At 47.1% G+C, this 16,196-nt stretch overlaps 1 protein-coding gene across 6 annotated transcripts in view; it reads left to right on the top strand.

The window, feature by feature from the left end:
* Positions 1–8,550: 8,550 nt before the first annotated feature.
* Sipa1l1 (signal induced proliferation associated 1 like 1) overlaps positions 8,551–16,196 on the top strand; it is a 287,298-nt gene continuing 279,652 nt past the window's right edge. For 3 of the 6 annotated variants that reach the window (XM_057782147.1, XM_057782150.1, XM_057782146.1), the window contains exons 1-2: positions 8,561–8,625; positions 9,123–9,183. The gene's annotated coding sequence lies outside the window, so the exon portion shown is untranslated. Of the gene's footprint in view, positions 8,626–8,672; positions 9,184–9,537; positions 9,556–16,196 lie in introns of those variants that run through there. The other 3 variants (XM_057782143.1, XM_057782144.1, XM_057782145.1) reach the window with 3 other exon arrangements.

The raw sequence follows: 16,196 nt of genomic DNA, 5'->3' as shown, positions 1-16,196 counted from the left end.
CACACACACACACACACACAGAGAGAGAGAGAGAGAGAGAGAGAGAGAGAGAGAGAGAGAGAGAGAGAGGAAAAGAGAAACTTTCAGGAACTCTGACCAAAAGTATAGATGTCAGACTATCAGATTTTTGACCAACAAACAGACCCTAAGGAAGGTAACATATCAGCATACATTTTGTTCAAAGGGATGGGGTCTTAGCCTTCTAAAAAATGAAAAGCAGAAAAATAAAATTTACTGATCTGAAATTACACAGGTAGTTGGTTAAAAAGAATGAGAATTACAGGAAAGAATTCAAGTCTTCTTTGAGGTCTTGAGATTTTCCTGCACGTCAATGGGTTTCCTCTGTGTGTGTGTGTGTGTATGTTATAGTGCATACACATGAAAAGAAACAGTATAAGATTATATATTGTGGGTCTAGAGATACAGCACACTGGTAGACCATATACGTAGCATATACAAGGCCGTGGGGTCAATCCTCAGTACCGAGAGAAAATTACATGTCGTGGCCTTGGCCGTTTCTCACACCCGAGTAGATGCACTCAAGATCAGCTCCCAAGCAAAATGAACAAGCAAATGAAGAGAGACTTTGTATTTGGACAGTGACTTTGCGATGAGCAGGATGAGTGGGTGCTGAGCTGTTGTGTGCTTCTAAAAATAGCTGAACTATTGGCATGCTCATTCTTTCCTCTTTTCCCTTAAAAACAAGTGGCGATGGCTCCTTGCTGTAAGAGCTCCTGGGGAGGGAGGGCCCGCAGGCAGAAACACTCATTATTTCCTCCACTCAGGAACACGCAGCCCCTCACAGTGCTCCCTCCGTGGATGCTACCATGCAGGGGCAATTCCAGCGCCGCTCCAGCTCTGGGTTCTTGAGAATGCTGTCCCCATTGACTGGCAGTGTTGCAAGACAGATGGGCCTGGGAGGCCTCCGCTTGCCACGTCCACATCACGAGCAAGCCTCTTTTCATTTCTAGGCATTTAGAAAAGCCTGGGAAATAGAGCAGCCTATTCTGACATCTTGTCTACCATGAAACCAGACGAAAGGAATAAAGGGATCCAGGTGGGCTGAAAGGGGATTGATTGCCAGCCTTGAAGAGAATAGTCAAGTTACTTGAAACAGAGCAAAGAGCTCTCTGAGAGGAAATGTTATTGGAGAGATAAATAAAAAGATACGGCTCAGAGATGCCTCCTTTTAAACAGAACTGGAACAGCATGTACTGATGGCTACACAGAAATAAGTGAAGGGTTGGTGGGCCAGAAATTTCCGTCCTGCTGGGATTTTACTGAAGCCATGTTTATATGAAAATGTACTGAACACAGTAATGGCCTGAGCAGTTTGATGGGGCAGTGCTTTAAAAGAAGGTGGGAAGAGAATTGGCGAGAGTGCTTTCGATGGAAGTATTATCTCAATGCAGTGTATTAGTGGCAATCGGGCTGGTCCCACTTTTGTGCTTCCCCCTTCTGCTCCATCTCTGCATTCGTGGACCCCAAGCTTGCCAGAGCCCTGTGCATCCACCCTAAATGCAAATTTTTGAGTCCAATTCTCTCTTGCCAGAAATCTCTCAGCAGCTCCTTAATATACAGAAGATAAAGCCCAAGGTCCTTACCATATTGGCCCTTGGGACTTGTCCCCATTCTCCTAAACTGACATTGCTGCCCAAGACCTGGGTGGCCTCCCTGTCCCTGCCTCTATATCTCCAGAGCTCCAAAAGCTCCTGGAGGCTTCTTAGTAGCAAGGTGCTTTCTTCCTTCTCAAGAGGAAATAGAGCCAGATAGACTGCCTCTCTACGAGGATAACAGGCCCAGGTCTGCTTTGCTGTTGAATATCATTCAATTTTCTTCACTCTATAAGCATTTCTTCAGTGTCTCCCTTGTGTTGGGAACTGTGCTAGACCTAGACTGCAGGGATTTAGTGACATGAGTTTTTCTTTCTCTTTTTCTTTTTTTTTTTTTTAAAGTGATGTTTCGAGGGAGGGTTTCTTTGTATAACAGCCAAGGCTGTCCTGGGATTCATTCTGTATACCATGCTGTCCTCAAATTCAGAGATCCACCTGCCTGGGCCTCCCAAATGCTGGTATTAAAGGCATGTGCCACCACTGCTCAGCTATGACATAAGTTTATTACCTAACATTTCTTCTGGAGGTCAGAAATATCGCGTGGGCTTTACCTGCTTGAAATCAGAAGCATGGGCTGCATTCCTTCTGAAGACCCCAGGAGAGCCTGATTCTCCTGCCTTTTCATTCCTTGGGTGTTGCCCATGTCATGATCTCTTCCTCCATGGTCAAGGCCAGCTGTGTAGCATCTTCATCTGTCTCCATGGTCACGTCTCCTTCTCCAGTTTTGATTGTCCTCCCATTGCTTATATAGAGAACCTTGGCTCCCCTGCATAGTCCAAGATTAGACCCTTTCTACTTCAAGATCATTAATGTAACCACGCCTTCGAAGTCCCTTTTGCCGCATACAGTAACAAGGTAAGGTAACACTGACTCTGAGGCTCTTGGGAGCAGTTGAGTTTGTTTACAGCCCTTTCTCTTTGTCGTTAAAGTCAGGAGAGCTGGGAGCTGTGGCACGTGTCTAGAGTCTCGGGTACTTGAGAACCTGAGACGGGAAAATCCCTTGGCCACAGGAAATCGAGGCCAGCCAGGGCAACATAGTGTGAAATGCCAACTCAAACAAACACAAAACAAAGAACCACCAACCAAACAAACAATAAGTGAAAAAAACAGAGTCATCCTGGACTCTAACTCTCTTTTCGAGGTGTTGGAATCCAGTAGCACATACAGATGTGTGGTTCCTGCCATCAGGCGCCTCCCACTGTAGAGGGGAGACAGGGGATAAGCCAACCAAGAGTTAAATAAGCCAGAAAGCAAAAGGAAGCTATAGAAAAATAAAGTTGGCGTGAGGTTGGGGCCATCGCTATTACAGCATAGTGATTACCGCAATTAAGGAGCGGAGAACTGGGTTTGGGGAGTTCAAGAAGAAGGCAGTGAACACAAAGGAACATGATGGGAAAGGCTAAGAAGTTAGCCAGGATGATGAGACCACGGAACATGCAGAGATTTTAAAAAATCGTGCTGCTAGGGAGGAACCCAGAGCCGCATACCTGTACCTCAGAAGCATTGTATCACTTAACTACATTCCAACCCAATTTAGTGATCATTATCTTCAGCCCGGAAAGGGTAGAGTGTGAGAATAGCCTTACTCAGTAGGACCTGCAGCAATGGAGGAAAATTCACGGCTAAGATGCTGCCTGAGCCAGAAAGGGGGAATGTCCCAAGGAGGCATCAGCTTGCCTTTGCCTCTGTCCAAACCCTTGTTGTACCTCCCCACCGTTGAACCCAGCTGGAGTCCCCATGGTCAGGGAGGCTGGGAAACATGGGGGTCAGATCTCCTGTAAGATAATGAACAGGCAAATGACCAGCCTTTGTACAGGCTGAGGGAACTCAGGGACTGAGTCATGTAGGTGCTTGGGGAAAGCTTTCCTGGCAGAGGGTTCAACAGGCCTGGAGGCAGAAGAGTCTGGCTGGGGTATTTAAGGACAACGGGGATACCACTGTGGTTGAGTGTGACGAAAGACAAAGAGGTCAGAGAATAGAGCTTACCTCCATTGCTTGTAGGCTCCGCATCCCTTTGGATTCAGCTAACCATGGATCAAAGATATATTATACACATACACACACACACAGTGTCTCTATTAAACACATTTATGCTTTTTGTGTATGAGGGGAGTCACTACTTCCTAAACAGTTCTGTGTATCTCCATTGTGTATTGTAAAATTTAAAGTGTTCTAGAGGATGCATATAACAAATTCTGTACCTTTGTTTGTTGAGACAGGGTTTCTCTGTCTAACAGCCTTGACTGTCCTGAAACTCACTCTGTAGATCAAACTCATAGAGACCCACCTGCCTCTGTCACCTAAGTGCTAGGATTAAAGGTGTGTGCCATCTTCTGCATTTGTGTGTATGTGTGCGCGCCAGTGTGCAGGCGCGTGTGCCCACTTTTTTATATAAGACTGAAACACAGAGTTTGGGTGTTCATGGCAGGGGATAAGGGTGGTGTGTACGTAGGTCCTAGACCCAGTCCCTCTTGTGTCCTAAAGGACAACCAAATAGAGTTCTGTAGGTGAGAATTTGAACTTGTGTTTTAATATTATTTTTTTTTCAAGTTTCATGAGAATCCCAGGGAAGTTTCTGAGCAAGGCGGCATCGTCTCACTTATGCAAACTCCACACTGTACATCAATCATGTAGATCAGATGTTAGTGACAGAGGGCAGAGAAGACAGACCATGAATGGAGACCAACAGGGAGGCTATTGTGACAGTCAGGAGGGAAATGACTTGAAGCAGAGATGAAGCATTTCCCTGGGTGGAGAGTGGCTGCATTCTGCACACATCGGAAGGAAGGGCCAAGAGTATTCATTCCTGGTTTGGATGTTGGCTGTGAGAAAACAGAGAAGAATAGCTATGAGAAGTTTGGACTTCTGAACCTCTGATGTGTGTGTGTGTGTGTACCATTAATTGAGATGGCGAAGATCATAGCACACTGGTTTGGGGAGAACACCTAGAGTATTTAGTTTTAGATGTGAGAAATTTGTATCTTGGGAGCATTGATTGGATATGAATGTACGGTATGAAGTGTGGGGCATGGCTGACTTGGAGATGTCAAATAATTAGCAGTCGGTATCTCAGGACCATCAGACGGTGAAGGTCACCAGGGGATGAGAGGAGAGCACAGAGGGAAGATGTTCATGGAATCTACACTTTGGGGTTTGGGACTGCAAGTTTGAATGGCAGAACTCTTCATCCCCAGGTAAAGAACAGAATTCTTACAGGTGAGCCTGCTTGGCTTCACCCCTGCTACCAAGGGTTCAGCCAGACAAGGAAGCACATGGTTTAGGATGAGGTTGTGCGGCTGTTTCTGAGAACACCAGTTTCCACCGTGGGCGAGAGGCTGCCCCTAGTGGCTGCCGGAGGATGGAAGGAAAGGGACCGAAGACAGCAAGGACTGAACACCCTCTTCCCAAAGACTCGACAGGAAGCGAAGCAGGGGCAGATGTGGAAATATAGGAAATGGTTAATTTTCACCATGGCACATTACAGAATGCCTGTAACTACAGGGGAAAAGACTTCAGGAGCTGGGGAGATGGCTCAGCGGTGAAGTGCTCTCTAAAGTTCCAATCCTGAGAACCTATACAGTAGAGTACATGTACATCTGTAATCCCAGTGCGTCTTTGGGAAGCAGAGGTGGGAGGACTCTGGAAGCTCAAAGTTAGGGCAGCCTGGAGTAGGTAGCTTAGCAACAGACAGCAAAGAGACTCGGCTTCAAACAAGGTGGCAGGTGGGGACCGACACCCAAGGCTGTCCTCCGAATCCCATGCACGCTCAGTGAAGTCATGCGTTTCCACTCACAAGCACACACAAAAGAAAGGTAATTCATCAGAGGGGGAACACAGAGAGAAGACAGTTACTGAATCAACGTCCCTCAGCTGAAGAGAGTGGGCATAGTGCACAGAGCAAGAGAGCAATCTCAGCTGAGAACTGAGAGGTTGGGGCAAGCGGCAGGCAGGAAGCAAAGGAGAGCCTGTGTCCTGGCACAGGTACATGCATGAGTACGCAGGCCCATGCAGGCAGTGGGGTGTCCAGAACGGGGGCCTGCTCAGTGCTTTTCTGCTTGCTTTCTTTCGCGGATGAAAGGAGCAAGGGCACATGTGATAACACAGTGGTTTGATGAAGAAGAAGGTGTCGTGTGACATTGACTTTTAGAGTACAAGAGAGAAGCCTAGAGGCTCCTCTGTAATTCAGCACGGGGAGATAATTGATTATAAAGCCAGTGGTATTTCAGACCTATAATGAGTACTATTCTGTAGGTGAGAGAATAAGAAATCCCACAGTACGGCAGAGTTAGACTACATGAGGCTAAAGCAACAAAACCCTCACTTTTAGCCAGCACTGGATTTTGGAAACCAACACCCTTCAGCAGGGTCTCATAAAGAGCACCGAAGAAAGTTAACAGATTTGGCTCCTGCTTGGGTCAGTTGCTTCAAAGGGCTCTCTGGGATTCATAGAGCAGGTGGCCTTGAGAACAGGACTGTGTTGGTCAGCCATGTTTAAAGGGCAACACCATGTTCTGTTATTGAACAAGAACTATTATTATTGATTTATAATATTCACTAATTCGGAGGGTCTGACCCTTAGAATTGATCTGCGGAATGATGATGAAGTGAGAGGACTTGGTGGTGAAGGCACCTGCCAACCAAGCTTGGGGATTTGCGTTCAATTTCCAGAATCTACAGGGCTGAAGGAGAGAAATGCCTCCTACAGGTTGCCTTCAGACCTCCACATGCGTGCTATGGCACATACAGGTTCACACACACATATATGTGCATGCAAAAGAAAAGAAATAAAAATGTTTAAAAAGAGGTGATTCAGCTCCTGATAAATGGTGAACCCAATGCCCATCCCACCTTGCTTCCCTCCTTCTCCTTTTGCTGTCTTGGTGTAAGTGTGCATCCATCCGCTTGTCGCTCACTTGTATTACCATGTTTATTAAGCAACAAGGAATCTGTTCCAAGTGTCAAAACCAGCCACCAATAATGCACACCCTTTAAACCTGCTATTGCGGGACCAATAGTTTTGTTGTTTTTGTTGCTGAGACAAAAGAAACTTCAACATAAAATTATCAACATGTAGCTAAAACATAGTGAAAATGGCCTACTATAAAATGAAACATTCATTTGCTTTTTTATTATTCAATATAAAAGGGGGATATCTGTCATTTACAGAAACTTTTATAGGTCTAAGCGCTGCAGAATTTTAAAGCTGTTGTAACTTAACATGTGGGCCACCTCTCGATTTTTACAGGTGTGGTGTCAGAGACAGTAAATTTCTCAAAGAGTCTCAATTACTAGTGGCACAGAAAGCCCCACTTTCCTGACTCTATATACTACTTTTTAATTATGATGCCATTTAAATATCTAATATAAAAACTTTCAGGCACTTGAGATGGTCCATCAGGGAGAGGGACTTGTTTTGCAAGACTGGTGACCTGAGTTTGATCCCTAAAGTCCACATAAAGGTACAAGGGGAGAACAGACTCCACAAAATGCTCCACCCCCGCCACACGTACCATTGCCATAGGTAACCTAAAAGTCTTAACTGTCTTTATATACACAGGCTTACTTATATACTCACTTTATAAACTTAGTGTATAAGAACCTAAGTCTTTACACACAGAGGTTCATTCTTTAGTTCTCTAGGTATGTGGGATTAGCAGTTTCCCCATACTGACTTGTAGGGATGAATTCTCTTTTTTTCTTAGTGAGTTCTGTTATATATCATGAAATCTATATTTATTCATCTTCCTTGACATCAAAACGTCATGCTTCTATCAACAGCAGCATATTACTTAGGCAGTAATACAAAACCACCACAGATAAGTTTCTCCAATGTAGACACTGAGTGAGATTTCAATCAATAGACTTTTGGACTTATTTATTTTTATTTTATGTATAGGGATATTTTTGCCTTGCATGCATGTCTGTGCACCATGTGATATGCCCAGTGTTCTTGGAGGGCGTCAGAACCCCTGGAACTGGAGTTACAGATGGTTGTTGGCCCATCAAACGGGTCCTGGAAATTGAACTCCAGTCCCCTGGAAGAGCAGCCAGTGCTCTTAACCACTGAGCCATCTCTCCAGTCCCTCAATATTATTTTGGAATTAGGTATAAAGGCATAGTTTGAGGAGTCGTAATCAATTTTTTTTTTTTTTAGTTTTTTTTCCCTGCCCTCCCCTATGGTGAGCAAGGTTTCTAGGAGACAAAGAGAAAGGGAGACCGTAACCACAGAAAAAAGACAAGATTTGAGCAGAAGTTTATCAGAGTAAAAAACTTGACTGTAGTGCAGGAACTAACAATAATCCCAGGGACTATTCAGGGTTAGGCAAAGTAAAGGTACTGCAGACACACAAGGACTACTACTATCTTCATTTTTTTTTTTTTTTTAAAAAAAGACAAAAAATACCTACTAGGTAAAAAGCCTGCAGAGGCATTGAGAATACCAACACAAGTGAGCTATGTGCTCAAGGAGCTGTCTCGTGGGGGCGTTAGGATGGGGAAAGGAAGGCATATTGCGGGGGTAGGGCGAGGTGGAGATGAGATTTTACACAGGAAGGTTGATAAACTGAGTACATGGTGGACATTTAGAAGTAGAGAGATGCACTAGCATCTACAGTACCAGAGCCTCTCCGGCCAAACGCGTTCAGCTCCGAGACGCAGGTCTACAGGAACCTTCCCGTCTGCCTCTAGCCTTCCCGTCCCTACTGCTAGGCCCGGGGCAGCGGAGGAGGCAGGTGAAAACTGCACCCGGCTGTAGAGTCGTCATGGCAACCAGAAGTTCCGCGGTCCTCACTAGCCTGCTACCACTTCCCCCGGCCCGAGCTGGGCTCTAGTCTCGCGAGACTTGCCTGAGCGCAGAACCCAGCCGCGGTGATCTCACCCGAGACTGAAGGAGGGAGGAGAGGAGGGAGGGAGGGAGGGAAGGGATGGGGCGGGGAGAAGGGCCAGTACAGCGCCGCCACCGCCGGCAACTTTGTGAGCGAGTTCAGTACGTGCGTGAGCGAGTGAGCGGAAAGTCAGTGCGGCGCCGAGTCCCGGGGGGGAGGGTCGGGAGGGGGGCGGCTGAACCTCTGGGAGGCCGCCCGCAGCGCGCCCATCGCCGCGTCGCCCCTGCGCGGGTCCTCCAGCCCCCGTGGGCAGTTACCTGTCCCCTCCCCCGCGACCACGCAACTCCCCCCCCACACCGCGCCCAGCGCGGAGCCCCGCAGCCGGGACGCTCCCTGGGCGCCGCGCGCTCGTTCCCGGGAGCCGGCGGGCGGGATGGGGGGCTCGGGGGCGCGAGCTGGGGCCCGGGCGCCTGCACAATAGTTGATGCCCGGGGACTGGTCACTTTGGCCCCCGCCGGCGCCCGGAGCGCGGCCTCTGCGGGTCCTCCTCGGAGCGGGGCTGGGGGTACCGCGCTGATCCCGCCCCCGCGGCCCCTACGCCGGGCGCTCGGAGCCTTGGATCTCCGCAGAGGAGGCGGCGAGCGAGCGCGCCCCGACCGTCTGCACGCTTTCTCTTTCTCCCCAGGGAGAGCGCGCGGACGACGCGCCCGGGACGCGCGGCAGCACCGGGAAGCCCAGGCCAAGCGGTAAGTGGCCCCGGGGGCAGGGCTGGGAGTGGGGGGCGGGGCGGCGCTGCTGACAGCCCCCCTGTGCTGTCCCTGACTGGGGATTCGCGGCCCCGTAGCAGGAGGCTCGTAGCCGCTGAAAGTTTGATTTCCGATTTGGTGGCGTGCTGGGGATCGCGATCCCGGCGGGGGCGAGTCTGCGCTCCACCGCGCCCGGCGCGCGCGCACGTTCTCACCTCGGGATCCGGATCTGCTCCCCTAGAGAGGCCCGGAGCCCCTTGTCCCCGCCTGGTGGCTGTGCTCACCCTGCGGTTCTGGGCTCCTTGGAGCGACCCTTCTCCATCCGTCACCCAGTGAGCGCTTGGCAGGTGTGCTGGAGGGAGCAAGGCCCCAGTGAGTTAATGGTGGGGAAGGGAGACCTTTGGCTGCAGTTTCGAGGGTGTTAATTTCCTCCTTGAGGGGGGGGGGTTCTGGGGGACTGAGATCCAAGGATGCTTCAACCTGCGTTTCTTGGAGGAAGTAAACCTTCCGAGGGTCGGAGAGGCGTGAGGCTGCATGAAGAACTTTTTTTCCTCCTTGCCCTGTCCAACTTAGCTCCTGACCTTAAAGGCATCTTGCCAGGATCGTAAATCGCTCCGTGGCATTTCGACGTGGGCAAGCAGTCGCGTTGGGCAGGTTGAAATTTCATCTCGGCTCACCGTGTCCAAAACCAGAGGCACGGGAAATAGCTAGCTTTCAAGGAGGTGGTGTGCTAGATTGCTGGCATTCCTCTTTGGGGACGGTAGCTCCTAGACTGCCTTGGGTCTTTATAGATTTGATTTTTTTTTTCCTGACGGCTGGTTGAGAGGCAGCCTTCGCTAAAATTCATACAACCTGGTACACGATTATGTTTCTAAACTCGGAGCCAGTGATGCGATGCAAATTTCAGAGGGAGGTGTCGACTTTCATCAGGTTCCAGGTCTATCTGGATGAACTGGGGTTGGCGTTTCCTCTATAAAGCGAGCCTTTCATGTTGAAACTCTGACTCAGAGTCTTAAAGCCATTCTTTTTTATACGGGTACTCTGTGGGAGTTAAGTGTCAACTTTCTCCTGCTCTCTCCAATGGAGTATCTTCCAGTGCAAAGGTTCTTTGGCTGGATGTTTTGGACAGCCGCAACATTAAGTCTTACCGAATTGCTCCTGCAACCTCGTTTAGAGACAGGAATGATTTTTCCTTGTCTTGCTTTAACGATTTTTCCATATCCCCCTTTCTTTTCCCCGAAAGCTGCAATTAAGCTGCCTTTACCAGGATGTTAAAAAAAAAGCTGATAGGATTATGCAGAGCAGTTAAAAGGTTTAAGTAAAGCAGTTTATGGTCACTGATGTGTCCAACTGTAAGGTGACAACCCAGTTATTAACTAGAATATTATTACTAAAGCATTTTCCCATGAAATAAGTTATTGATATTAAGGCATTACCAACAGTGCTTTAAAATGACTTGGGTGATGGTTTGAACATAAATGTTTGGGGCGCAGCAAGACATTCAGAGTGCTGTCTTCCTTCTCTATCACTGAAGCCTTTTTTTTTTTCCCTTATCTCAGTAAAGGACTCTCGAAATTGGCTATCATTAGTTAGATTTCTCCAGTCGACTGAGAGAACGGGATTAGCAAGTGGCCAGAGACTGTCAGTAGGTGTAGCTGTGAGCTGCTCTGCAGTTCCTGGGGCCCTCAACTTTTAGATTTGACTGTCAAGCAGTGGTAGTTGTGACTCCGTTCTGTGGAAGGCTGACTTGAACTCTTGGTAGTCACTCCTCAGAACGTCCCTAAAATGACATCGTGAGATTAATTTGACTTGAATTTTCAGTGTCATTTCCTGGCTTCTTATATTTATTCATGTTTGCCTTGAATTACGTATGTGGTAGTGGTATAGTCTTCTCACTTGATTTTTTTTTTTTTTAAAGCATCTTTTAGAAGAGCTTCCTAACAACTATCCACATGTTGTAGATGGAGGATGGCTTGAGATGAGCAGTTACGTATTCTGGGGTCTTGGTTGACTGAGTTAAGGTGTGCATATGCTGCATGTGTTGTATTTTTAGTTGCAGTTTGAAGTTTGAAATCAATGACTTTTTTAACAATCTCTTAGAGCGCAACAATCTCTTAGAGCGCAGACTGCAGTGTGAGTGGAACCAAACTCTGAGATCAGATTCTTGGCTAGTGGAAGGTTTATGTGGGTGAACAGTGGGGCTTGGTGTCTCTTGCCTATCTATAGTTTTAGTACCAAAGGTCCAGTCATTGCACAAATGATAGGGCTGTCATGAAGGTTTTCAGGTTACTTCTTAGATTTGAGCATTTTGATTCACTAGTCAGATTGGATTTTTGCCAATGAAGACAAATACTGCCCTCCCCCACTTTAGTGCTTGAACTCTGATAGAGCACTCCTCCCGCAGTGCTTGGAGCACCCCTCCCACGCTTGAACTCTGATGGAGCAACCCCCCATGCTTGAACTCTGATGGAGCACCCCCCCATGCTTGGAACTCTGATGGAGCGCCCCCACAGTACTTAAACTCTGATGGGGCATCCCCCAGTGCTTGAACTCTGATGGAACAAATTTCTGTTTTGTTTCACTTCACAGAAGCTGATTCTCAAGATCTGAAAAATAAAATTTTCCCATATTTGTAACCCTTTGAGCCTTATCAGTTAGTTTCTCTTGGTTTCTGTGGCTTCAGTGGTGGGCATGATCATTCTTGGCCTTAGGGAACTGTTGGTCTCAGGGACTGTGGGTACTTCCATATCTTTGGGTATGAAGATACTCCCATGTCCAGGTTTTGCATATGTGACAATTTTGATTTTTCAACTTATTTAAAAAGCCTGAAATATTTGTCTTCAGAAGGTGTGGATTTCAAATACTTTCTGGTGGGGGGGTGATCTTAAAAATAGCTGAACCCCTTCTCTCCCTGCCTTGTGCTGCAGCTTGAACACACGGTTGTGTGGCAGCTTGCTACAGTACTCTACCAGAATGTGTGTATAAATACCTTTTAACTAAAGTCTCACTTGCAATTGCATCTTCTTACCCTTTGCTGAGCAGATTCATGGGTGGCTGAAAGGAGTTGGAGCGTGAATGCTTTGGTCCAGCTTTCCCAGTTTGCAAGTGAGGAGCTCCAAGCCTAAGGAGTTGACATGATTTGTAGGTTATAAAACTAGATATAGCCAGATTCAGGGTAAGTGACCTTCCTGATTCCAACAGGCTTCTCTGTTCCACCTTTTGTTCTTTTCCTACTATGTTGAAGTTTGTTTACTCTTCTTTCTCAAACTGAAGTATTCAGTAATTAAGGGAGAAGCAAAACGGAAGGGAGTACAGCTACATTAAGGTTGAAAAGCAATGGAGATGGATCCTGTTTGGTGTCTAAGCTTTGGAGTTACAGAGAGCTGAGTTATGGGAAAAGGAATCCTGAATTAAAGTTTCTGCACCATAGAGCATGGCGGCTTTATTATTACTATTGAGATCCTTTTATCCCTCAATGTCCTGGTGCTCTTTAGAAAAGTCAGAGTTTCTTGTTGTCCATCTTTTACTTAAGTTCGTTTGCAAAAGAAAGGGGTTGTTTCTGGAACAATGGCAACTTTTAGTTTGTCAGTCAGCTATGTGGACAGGTTGCACGGGTGTCTGCTGGGGTGAGGGGCAGTTGCGGTGCTGGATTGCAGACGCAGCAGGTACTGATTGTAGGAGCCCTCTCTGGGAAAGCCAGCGGATTTGTGTGGGACCGCCCTACTTCCCCTGGTGTGATCTGAGTCTGGAGAAACAGGGGAGGACGTTGAAAACAGGGGTGGAGAGGGAAAGCATAATGTTACTGCAGGGTTCACAGAGGTTGTGTTCATATCTCTTAAGACTGACAACCCAACCCAGGCAAATCCCTTCTGCTTGTTTGCACGTTGGAAATTGGCCTCATGGCATCTTGCTTTCAGTTGTATGCCTCAATAATTAAAAACAAAACATACTTGTATGTTACTTTGTTTTTCAGATGTACATTTAAGTTGACTATTCCTAACTGATAGCTCGTTTTTTTTTTTTTTTTTTTTTAACGAGTTTTGGTAAGTGAGCAATTCCCCTGGTTCCTGTTCTCCCTCTCTCTGACGTAGGTGGGATGGAATGACACAATATAGTCTACTTTCAGCCAGGGGCTTTGCCGCCAGGAGAGTAAGGATAAGCATCTGAGCGCATCTTTTGAGGAGAGAAAACTTGGTCTTCCCTTTGCATCTCTATCCTCTTTCTCCATTGCCTCTGTCTAGATGGAATAAGAGGACCCCAGATGAAAAGAGATTTTCTTTTGGGACAGGGTCTCACTGTGTCACCCTGGCTGGCTTGGAACTACCATGTAGATCTGGCTGCCCTTGGACTCACAGACCTGCCTCTGCTTCCTGAGTCTGGGAATGAATGTGTTTTCTTGAAGATCTAGAGAGATGATTCCAAAATGGCACGGAGGCCGTGAGGGTCTTAGTAAAGAAGGGAAGCTGCTGCTTCTGGAGGTCTGAGAGAGAACTTCCAGCTGATGGCTTCTAATTGGTTACTTATGCTACAGTTCTCTCTCTAATTAGATTTGTAGGATGCCTAACTTTAAGTTGTGGGAAACAGGCAATTACATAATGGTGGATTGGAGACTAAGCTTTAGAGGAATGCTGGCTTAGAGATGGAGAGAGGCTGGTTTTCACAAACAAAGAGTCACGCAAGTCGGCTGTGGCTGTAAGGACATCCAGCCAGTTTCCTGGGTTTCCTCCTTGCTTCCTGAGTGACCTGAGTGAGCCCTTTAGGAAGTGTGAACAGGTGCGGCCATTGATTGTCTTTGTGGTTCATTCAGAGCCTTGCTTCCTTTTGTAATGAGTTCTGATCTCAGAAGGTAGCTATTGAGAAATTAAAAGCAGAGGGCTGTGTGCCAGCTGCTCATGTTCCTGCAGCCTGGGACTCTACCATTGTCGGGATCTCTCTCTCTCTCTCTCTCTCTCTCTCTCTCTCTCTCTCTCTCTCCTTTCCTTTCTTCTTTCGCCTCCACCTCCCACCTCCACCTCTTCCAGTAAAAGAGATTGAACTCAGCCTCAGTAGTGGTAGGACACCCACAGCCCTGATGGTGTCCTTTACCTTAGCCTCCTCGATTACCTTTCTGTGATTAATGCTTTTGTATAATAAATGGTAGGATCTCACCCTAGTGTATTCTAAGGCCCTTGCATTTTCTTTCCTGCACTCAGAGAAGCAGTTGGTAGTGAACTGTCTTCAGGGGTCTTTTTATTAGTAGGTACCTATGAGGATGCTCAAGATTTTGCTCTCTTTCACTCTTGAATTACCGCCTGTGTGTACCTACCAGGACGGAATGGAAAGTCAGCATCTTCTCCTATACTCATAAAAAGCAGAGCTGTGGGCTTCTGGTGTAGAGGACTTGCTTAGCCTCTGTGAGGCCCTGGGGTCCATCTCTAGCATTCCTGCTTCCCCTTCCTAAAAAGCAGCCCAGTTATGACTCCAGAACTTATACTATCATACTGCTTGTCAATCATCCAAAGATTTTGAGAAATCACCGGTCTGCTCTTGAAATGAGGGTCAGTGTGGAGCTGGTCAAGTTTTCCCTCTTCCCAAAGCTCCACTGAAGACTCCAGAGGATTTCACTAGTTTGCCTACTGGATTCTAACGTTCTAAGTAGCCAGTGGTGTGTGTGTGGTGGCAGTGGCAGTGATGGGCATGGGACCCCCTAGCTCAGTTGTTGGGAGAACTGTGCCCAAGCTTGAGTGTAGTTCCTAGCCCTGCCTCCAGGTAGAGAAAACCCTTTGCCACCTCAGTTTCATTCTCATCTTTTTTTTTTTTTTTTTGGTTTTTTTTTTTTTTGAGACAGGGTTTCTCTGTGGCTTTGGAGCCTGTCCTGGAACTAGCTCTGTAGACCAGGCTGGTCTCGAACTCACAGAGATCCGCCTGCCACTGCCTCCCGAGTGCTGGGATTAAAGGCGTGCGCCACCACCGCCCGGCGCGGCTTTTTATTCTCATCTTTAAGCATAGGGCCTTAGTACTGACCTGTGACAAGTCTGTAAGGAAGTCATGTTTCAGTGGGTAAGAGTCCTGGAGTGTTTGCTCTGTGTCTCTGTGTGTTTATTTGTATGTGTGTGTGTTACAGATAGCCTTGTTAACAGTTCATGGGTGAAGTCTAACTTTGCTTTGGTGGGATTGTTCTGGAGGCTGATTTCAAAAGTAAGGTAGCCCAAAGCAGCTTGGGTGTGTTGGGGGGGTAATAAGGAATGCTGTGGCTGGAACATCACAGTGAGGTCCATGCTTGAGCAGGATAATTGGGTGGGTGGGTGTTGGAAGATGACTGTATTATGGCTTGCTTTTTCCATAGTGCCTTTAAATGCTTTTTGGATCTGTGTTTGACAACCAGGTGAATACATGTAGTAATGTAGCATTCTTAGGTCATTAAAATTTCATTTTGGACAGATAGATGAAAAGGAGAGCCCCCACTCCCCGCCTCCAATCTTCAGCAGAGTTTTGTTTATTGAAAAAGTAAGTTTGAAAGAAATCTAGAACCAACTGCCTACAGGTAAGGGCCAGGCGAACCAATGGTGTGGCTGGGACATGCCAGTTCAGTTTGGTAATTGTATGGTCCATTAAAACAGTGTGGTAAAAACACATGCGTTAAATTCACGCTTCTGTGCACTAGAACTTGAGAATCAAAAACAAAGTTTTACAGCTGAGTCTGTATATCAGACAGCTCCCACTCCCCCGTCCCAGTCCCTGGCAACTGCCGTCTTTCTGTCCTTCATTTTGACTACCTGGGGCATCACAAGTGGAGTTGTGTGGTGTTTGTCCTAAAGTGACTGGCTTATTTCTCTAGACAGTGTCCTCAAAAGTGACAGTGTGTAGACATTCAGAACTGCCTCTCTTTTTGGCTGACTCTGTGGGCTGTGTTGTTCACCTCTTGGCTGTCCTGAGACTTTTTTTTTTTTTTTTTTTGGTTTTGTTTTTCAAGACTGGGTTTCTCTGTGAACCCCTGGCCATCTTGGAACTTGCTTTGTGGAACAGACCGGCTT

Source organism: Chionomys nivalis, chromosome 10, assembly GCF_950005125.1.
Source record: "Chionomys nivalis chromosome 10, mChiNiv1.1, whole genome shotgun sequence".
In the NCBI taxonomy this organism is placed as follows: domain Eukaryota; kingdom Metazoa; phylum Chordata; class Mammalia; order Rodentia; family Cricetidae; genus Chionomys; species Chionomys nivalis.
This window is presented reverse-complemented; position numbering and strand designations above follow the sequence as displayed.